The following is a 7,422-nucleotide window of genomic DNA, read 5'->3' as shown; positions in this document are numbered from 1 at the left end:
ATATGAACTTAATAAAATATGGGGAAAAGAAGAATGACAAAACCTTAGCAGCCACAAAACTTGCCATGAAAAATTCAGTATGATTTGAGGTTTGGTGTATGTGTGGTTGTGAAGGATAAATAGAAAGGCGAAAGAGAGATGAGAGTGTGCCGTCCCCCCCAAACTAATAGTGTCTCAGAAAGAGGGAGAGAGAAAAGAAAAGGAAAGATTGATGGCAAAGGAGAATGATGGGAAGGAAGTGAAGGAGAAAGAAGTAAAGGTGGAAGTTTGTCTGGTAGAGGAAGGAAAGGGAAAGGAAGGGGAGGAGTTAACCTTGCCAGTGTGGGAGGAAGATACAGTATAAAGGAGGAGGAAAAGGGGAGAGTTTTCAATATGCCGCGGGAAGGGATAAGAAAAGGAGGAAAGTCCAGTTATGGAAAAGTGTGGGAGCTATTGGAGGGTTTTCCCAACTTAAAGGTGGGAGGATTATTACCTGACCCTGATCTGCAGGAAAAGAAGGTGACCATAACAGAAATGCAAGAATGGACAGTGGTGGTCTTCCCACGAGGACAAGGTCACTGGAGGAGGGTGATCAGACCCGATTCGACATTCAATCAACCACCGAGCGAGGGAGATTGGGCTCAACATCCTTGTTGCGGCATGATATGTGTGGTGAGGAGCGCTCTGCTGAGGAAGCCCACAGACAAAGAACAGTTTGGGCCAGCCCCCCCAATAAACTCTCCCAAGTCACAGTTCGAATTCTTACCATATCCTTAAGAACCATTACCTAACTTGAGTTGTTTTGACCCAGTTGAAGTTATTGTTGAAGCCCCAAATGTTAAACCAAATACATTTGTTAATCATTCAAACGACTCTCCTTGGTTATTTCCCGCCAAAAAAAGAGGACCTCCAGTCTTCTAATGAACCTCATCACAGTGGTGGATTAAATTGCATGTTTTCAATGGAAGAAAACACTGTTCGCTAGTTTCCTCTATAATGGACCAGGTTCATTGTGTCTCACTATAATCATTACACAAGAACAGTTGTCACCATCAAGAAGGCCCTGCCCTTCAGCAGTCAATCTAACAACTGGGAGTCATTTTTAGTTCTCAGTTGCAGGACCCTCCATAATTACCTTGGGGCACAGGAAGGCTTATGTGGTAAAAGGCATGCTCAAAGCTACCGCACCGACATCAAGCTTAGGTCAATTCATTTCTCCTAGTACAAATGTAATTTATGAGCAGAGGAAACATATACAGTACTGCCATTATGGGGTGGAGTGGCGGGCTGAAGATAAGACCAGTGAAACACTTCCTGTATGTATGTGTTCAGTCTAGATAGCAAGAATGGAAAATACAACAAAAAAAGAAAATGTATAAATACTGCAGAACAACCATCCATGCCTCCAGCATCCATGGCAACTCCCCCACTGCCTACAAATCCTAGGCCATGGAACAGATGATGCCCATAGTATGCCCCCAAACAAAGAAAACCAACCCATATTGTTGATCTGGGGGCATGGCAATAATGACACCATGTCCTGTTGGCATATATAACGCTCCACAGTGTCTCCAACACATGAGGCTCAGTAGCACATGCAGCAGTGCCTCCAGAAACCAAAGGGAGCAGGGCTGGCCAAAAACATTTTGTTGCCTGTGTCAAGAAGAAGAAGAAGAAGATGACACTCACAACCTTTTATGTACAAAAGGTGGAGTGGAATGGTAATTGAATGGTTCTTCAGCACTGATGACAAGACAATCTTTGACATAGACAGAATAGCCATCAGTTCAAGGATATGTTTCGTTCCAAACCTATGCTCCTTCATCACAAAATGTAAAACTACAGAGAGGTGTTTTATGGATGGCAGCAGATGACCCTGTCAGCACATATTTGTCAAGGTAAACTTCCTCTGATTTGGACATCACGAAACAACCTATTGAATAAGAGTTTTAACATATAATTATGTCGTGCTAATGTGCACAGTGTATTAATCTCATTTTGGAAATGTTTATTCTCTAATCATTTTAGGTTTTTTTAAGGGTGTGTTTTTTTAAAACTCAAAATCCATTTTGTCGAAATCAATGAGATCTAGGGCTAGAACCAGGGCTAGCTTAGAGAGCCACTGCAGTGTAGTTTTAGACTGTAAGATCCATGTTCTAATCTTCATTGAGATGTTTGATCTTGAGCTGGTCAGTCTCTTAGCCTAACCTACTTAATAATCCTCTTGTGAAAACCAGAGAGGAGGAAATCTGTGTATGCTGTGTAATAAATACAGTAAATAAACAGAATGGGTATGTGACTGTTTTATATGTGACTACATTAAAATATATAGGGGATGGCATGTGGTCCTGTTTGTTTTCCCTTGCATTCCACCCGCAACTATGTCCAATTTTTATTAGAAGGATTGGGTATTTGGTAATTCCCTTTTTACTGAAGAAAAAAGGGGAGAGATCTGTCCAGTCTCACCCCTACCCTCGAGAAAAAGGAAAATGATAAATCTGGATGCTTCTTGGTTAAAGGAAACAAAAAGCTTTGGTTTACAGTTAATGAAATTGTTCATACTGAAGGGAGGGAGGGAGAGATAGAGATAGTGCTGCATCTCCACACCTCTGCCTTCAGAAAGCAGAAAATGGAAGTGAAAGAGGAATGACAGCTAGCAAAGGAAGCAGCAGGGAGGAAGGAGCAGTCTCAAAGGTGCTGAGGCAAGGAAGCAACACCAAGTTTAATGGCAGATACATCACGTGCTCCCCACAGGCACCCAAGTTGAAAAGAGAAGCATACAAGATTGTAGTTTTGCAACACTTCTTCCAAAGCTTTCCTTAAAAAAAACACCAAAAAAACACAACAACACCCCAAGTCCCATCTTGACTTGCAGGTTCTCAAAACCAATCCTTTGCTAATGTTCTGAGCAGAATATCTGCTGTTGTATCCATAGGAGGGCAGTAGATTATTTGGATGATTCCTTTCTCAGTCAGGTCACAGACCAAGTGATGCCTCATACCAATGTATTTGGTGTGTGCATTCATCTTCCCAGTTTGTTACAGCCTGATGCAGCTCTGATTATCCTCCATCATCATGGGCATCTCTTCTATTTCAAAGTGATTTAGTAGCATCTACATCCATAAAATTTCTGCATGCTTCTGCTGCAGCACTGTTCTCCGATTCTTTGGAAGACAGGGCTACAACAAATTGTTTACAACTTGCCAGGATGTAATTCCATCTTCATACAAGAATAGGAACCCACTAATGGACTTTGCGCTGTTGTCTGCCCAGTTTTTGTCTGCACATCTTACGAGCTTTGGGTTGCTGCTGACAATCATTGTCATTCCAATATCCTGCACTGTACGTCAGTCCATACAGTCCCCTCTCTCATTTGCGTACTAGAACTGTTTGTTTCTGGTTGATGATGCTGGGTGGTTTTTCTATGTACAGCTACTTTGCAGTCTTTCCATGTAGGAATGCAGTTTTGATACCTAGGTTCTTAACTTGCATCTGCTTAGAAACAGCTACTGTACACTTAGGAACATCCTTAGTTTCTGTGCTTGACAACAGGGACAAAGTTTTCATCAGTCTTTGTCACACTTCTGCAGGAACTCCTTGGCCATCAGTCCTGTCTTGTCATGTTCTCTGACATGTGGGGCAGTTCTCCTTCTCTTTCTATGCTATGCTTCACCTTGAAGACCCAGTGGTTGCTTGCCTAGATGTATGTTTGTCAAGGTCCATGTCTCATTCTCATCCAGTGCTTCTGTCTCTTTCTTTGCAGCTTCTCCCCATTTGCTGGGTTCAGGTGCTGGCATCTGTTTAATCTCCACCCAATGTTGCTTGCTCAGTAAGTAACACTAGCTTTGCAAGATAAAACAGGTGTGCAGCTGGTACACCTTTGTTGAGTTGTGATGATTGGATCTATCAGATGATACTCGCTCCTTTTGTTTTTTTGGTCTCTGAGTCAAGCTCTGAAGGTCTTGGTGGACCTGCTGTGTCTGATGAGTGTCTAGGAGGAGCACAACATGGCATCCGTTCTCCTTTGAGCGGACACAGCCCCTCTTTTGTCAGCTTTGTTTTGTTCACCAAACTAGACCACATGTCTCACACTGGCTTCACCAGTTGTCAAGTTGATTATTTTATATCTTTTGCTTCCAGGAAAATAGTCAAACGAAATAGTCTGTTCTGTTCTAGAGTCCAGCTTACCCATTTTCTGCCTTGGCATGTAAATTATAGGCTATGCTTTCAATGACTCTAATGTCCTTCATATTTCACTCTTTGCCATGCCATGCCACACCATGAAATAGGGTCTTTGAAGAGCCCTTGGCTGGCAATCTCTTCTAGATATATATTGCACTCATGATTGCACACACATCTCAGAGTTTATGGGTCATTCTGCATCTATAAACATATACATTTTCATTTGCGAAAGAGATTTTAGTTTTCTTCCAGCCATTCCCTTCTGCTCAAGAATATGTGCAACAGTCCTCCTGTGCAAAGTGCCCTCTTCCTCAGGAAAGGCTTATTGGTTATAATGGCCACATACTCTTTGAGTATCTTATATCTGTTGCTCTCCTTTTTCAGTAGGCAGGTAATACAATACCTTGATAAATCATCCACAAAGATTAGAATATATCTGTTTTTCCCTAGTGATAGCACATGAAGTGGTCCACATAGGTCACTGTTTATTAATGTTAAGATCCTAGTCCTTCTCCTCTCAGTGGAAAGAAGATCTAACTCTTTGATACAGTTTAGGCACCTGTTTGCAGTGCTTGTATCACATGGGTTTACACTGATACCTATGGCAAGGTTCTGTTTCGGTAGCTCAAGAATGCCTTTTGGATCTTGATTCCCAAATATCTGTGCCTTATTTCAAGGTTATTTTCCTCTTCCTGCACTCATGCCACATTTGCTTGTTGATCTGAAAGACTCAGTTTATAAACACAATCACATTCAAAGACTTGGAAATATAATTAATTGCCTCTGTTTATCATGCACTTTCCATTCTGAAAGTGTATTGCAGATCCTTTCTTGTCTAAAGCTGAGACATTTACCATATTGCAGTTCAGATCTAGTACATATAGATCATTATTTACTACAGTGATGATCATTTAAGGAGACATTTCACATTATAAAATGCCACTTCTTATTCCTTGTACATCCATGGGATCAGCCTTAGCTATCTGCATTTTTCCACCTGCATTTTTGTTTATGTTATAAAGAATTCTTAGTGAGTACTATAACTAGTGGACCGATTACCAGCAATCTAGTCATCTGACTTTTGTCTATAATCTTTAGCCATACATGCTTTATGCTCAGGGGTCTTACTGCTTTTTGTTCCCCATGGCCTGTGATTAGAATCAACTGTTGGGTGCTACCTTTGTTTCTTAGGTTCAAAACCTGTATGGCTACCTTTGGTCAGACAGTTTCACAGCCAGGGGCAGACTTTGGCTGGAGGCTGTTACCAACCACAGTTGTAGCACCAACATGATTAGCTTCAGGAAGTGGCTTTCCTTTTTGTAGTCCCTTTTATTCATTAAATAGTTTCAGCCACTTGCATCCAGAGCTTTCACAATACAATGCTTTGCTCAATACATATCTCCCTTTAGGCAAACAAGCAAAATAAGTTTATTGCATGGTGCACAGGCCATTGCAACATACATCGGATAAAACAATATAAAACGGCGTAAACAATATAATATACTCTATTAAAATATAGTACAATAAAATATTAAAATGGTTGATTTGGGTTTTTCAGGCTCTTTGGCTGTGTTCTGAAGGTTGTTCTTCCTAACGTTTTGCCAGTTTCTGTGGCCGGCATCTTCAGAGGACAGGGGTCAGAACTCTGTCTGTGCTTTTAATATTTTAAAATATTAAAAGCCATTTAGAATCAAGTTGATTTCTATTACAGCACAAAATTTTGACATCTAAGGAGAGGACAAAGACAGATGGAAAACATTAGCCAATGCCAGCAGCAAGCACCTATCGTGGGGGGAATAACCCCAAAGATGTAGTGACTTAAGTATTGACTTAATTGGTAGAGCCGGGGGAATACAGATTTAATTTTTATCAATGTAGAGAAAAAGCGTGCCATTCGGAAAGTGACAAATTTGTCTCTGTCAGAAAGTAGAATCCTGAGTTTTTCTTGTTCAGAATTACTATTTTTTTGTAAAGCAGGGTTAAGGAGTCTAATAGTGGACAATAGAGCACTACATGTGTCAAATTCTCCACTGTTTTTTTTTATCACAAGAGCAAACTCTCTCTTTGTGTATAGCGGCTTAATAAACTGGCTAGTGGTAACATATCAAAACATGCCTGAGTAAAATCTTTTCTATAATCAGAACTCATTAGATCAGAGAAATAAGACGGAAGATTCAAGGGCAAGGGTAGAATGTTCTTATATAAAAGGGCTGTTTTTAGGGTGCCTAACAGACCTAACTCCATTTGAACCCAGTGGTCGGACAATCTCTGTTTCAGTAAATGTTTTGGAGCGGGTAAGCCAAGGTGTCTCACATACTCTTCTAGTTGCAATGCAAAAAGTTTCCACGATCCAAAATTCATCTCCTCCTAAGATGCTATTAAAAATTCTGACTGAGTGATGAACAGAATTTTCAGCCAGTAATTAATTATTAATTTGTAGACTAATGTCATTATTGACATTAGTACTAGTTCTAGTCTAAGAAATGCTGAGGAGGTTTAAGGTGGGGGGAGACTGCCAGGAGTAATCAAGCAAATTTATTTTGGATTACTTCTAAGGCGGTTAGGTTTCCAGTTCCCCATATTTCAGCACCATACAGGATCTGGGGAAGTAGCTTGATTTTATAAATTTCATGGATGGGTGGGACCATATGCCCTCCTTTAGTTCTATAGAATCTAAGTATACCAAACATGGCTTTTTCAAATTTCTGCTTTGCAAAGTCAATCCGGGCCGTCCAGAAACCAGACTGGTGGAACATCAGAACAAAATATTTATAATGAGTTACATGTTCTAATATTCTCCCATCCATTGACCATTTATGGGCCTGAGGTCTAATGCTGAAAACCATCATTTTGGTTTTCCCATAGTTGGTATTAAGGGAATTTTCCTTACAATAGTTACTAAATTGTTTCAATAATCTTCTAAGTCCTATCTGAGTATGAGATATTAACAGGGTATCATCTGCATAGAGTAGTACTGAAATAGCCTTTCCACCTACTCTTGTGGGAAAGAAATGTAGTCCCATTAACCTATACACCATGTTGTTGACATATAAGAGCAACAGAGCCAGGATGCAACCCTGGCGGACACCATTAGATGTTTTAACTATATTGGATAGTTGGCTTGAAACGCCGACTCCGACCTTTAGGGAGGAGTCAGTATGCAGATCTTTAATCCTTGCTAGCAATCTAGGATCTATTCTGAGATTTGTAAGTTTTTCCCATAGTCGTCCTCTTGGAATGGAATCAAAAGCAGCTTTGAGG

The sequence above is a fragment of the Pogona vitticeps genome, chromosome 2, assembly GCF_051106095.1.
Source record: "Pogona vitticeps strain Pit_001003342236 chromosome 2, PviZW2.1, whole genome shotgun sequence".
Lineage (NCBI taxonomy): Eukaryota > Metazoa > Chordata > Lepidosauria > Squamata > Agamidae > Pogona > Pogona vitticeps.
This window is presented reverse-complemented; position numbering follows the sequence as displayed.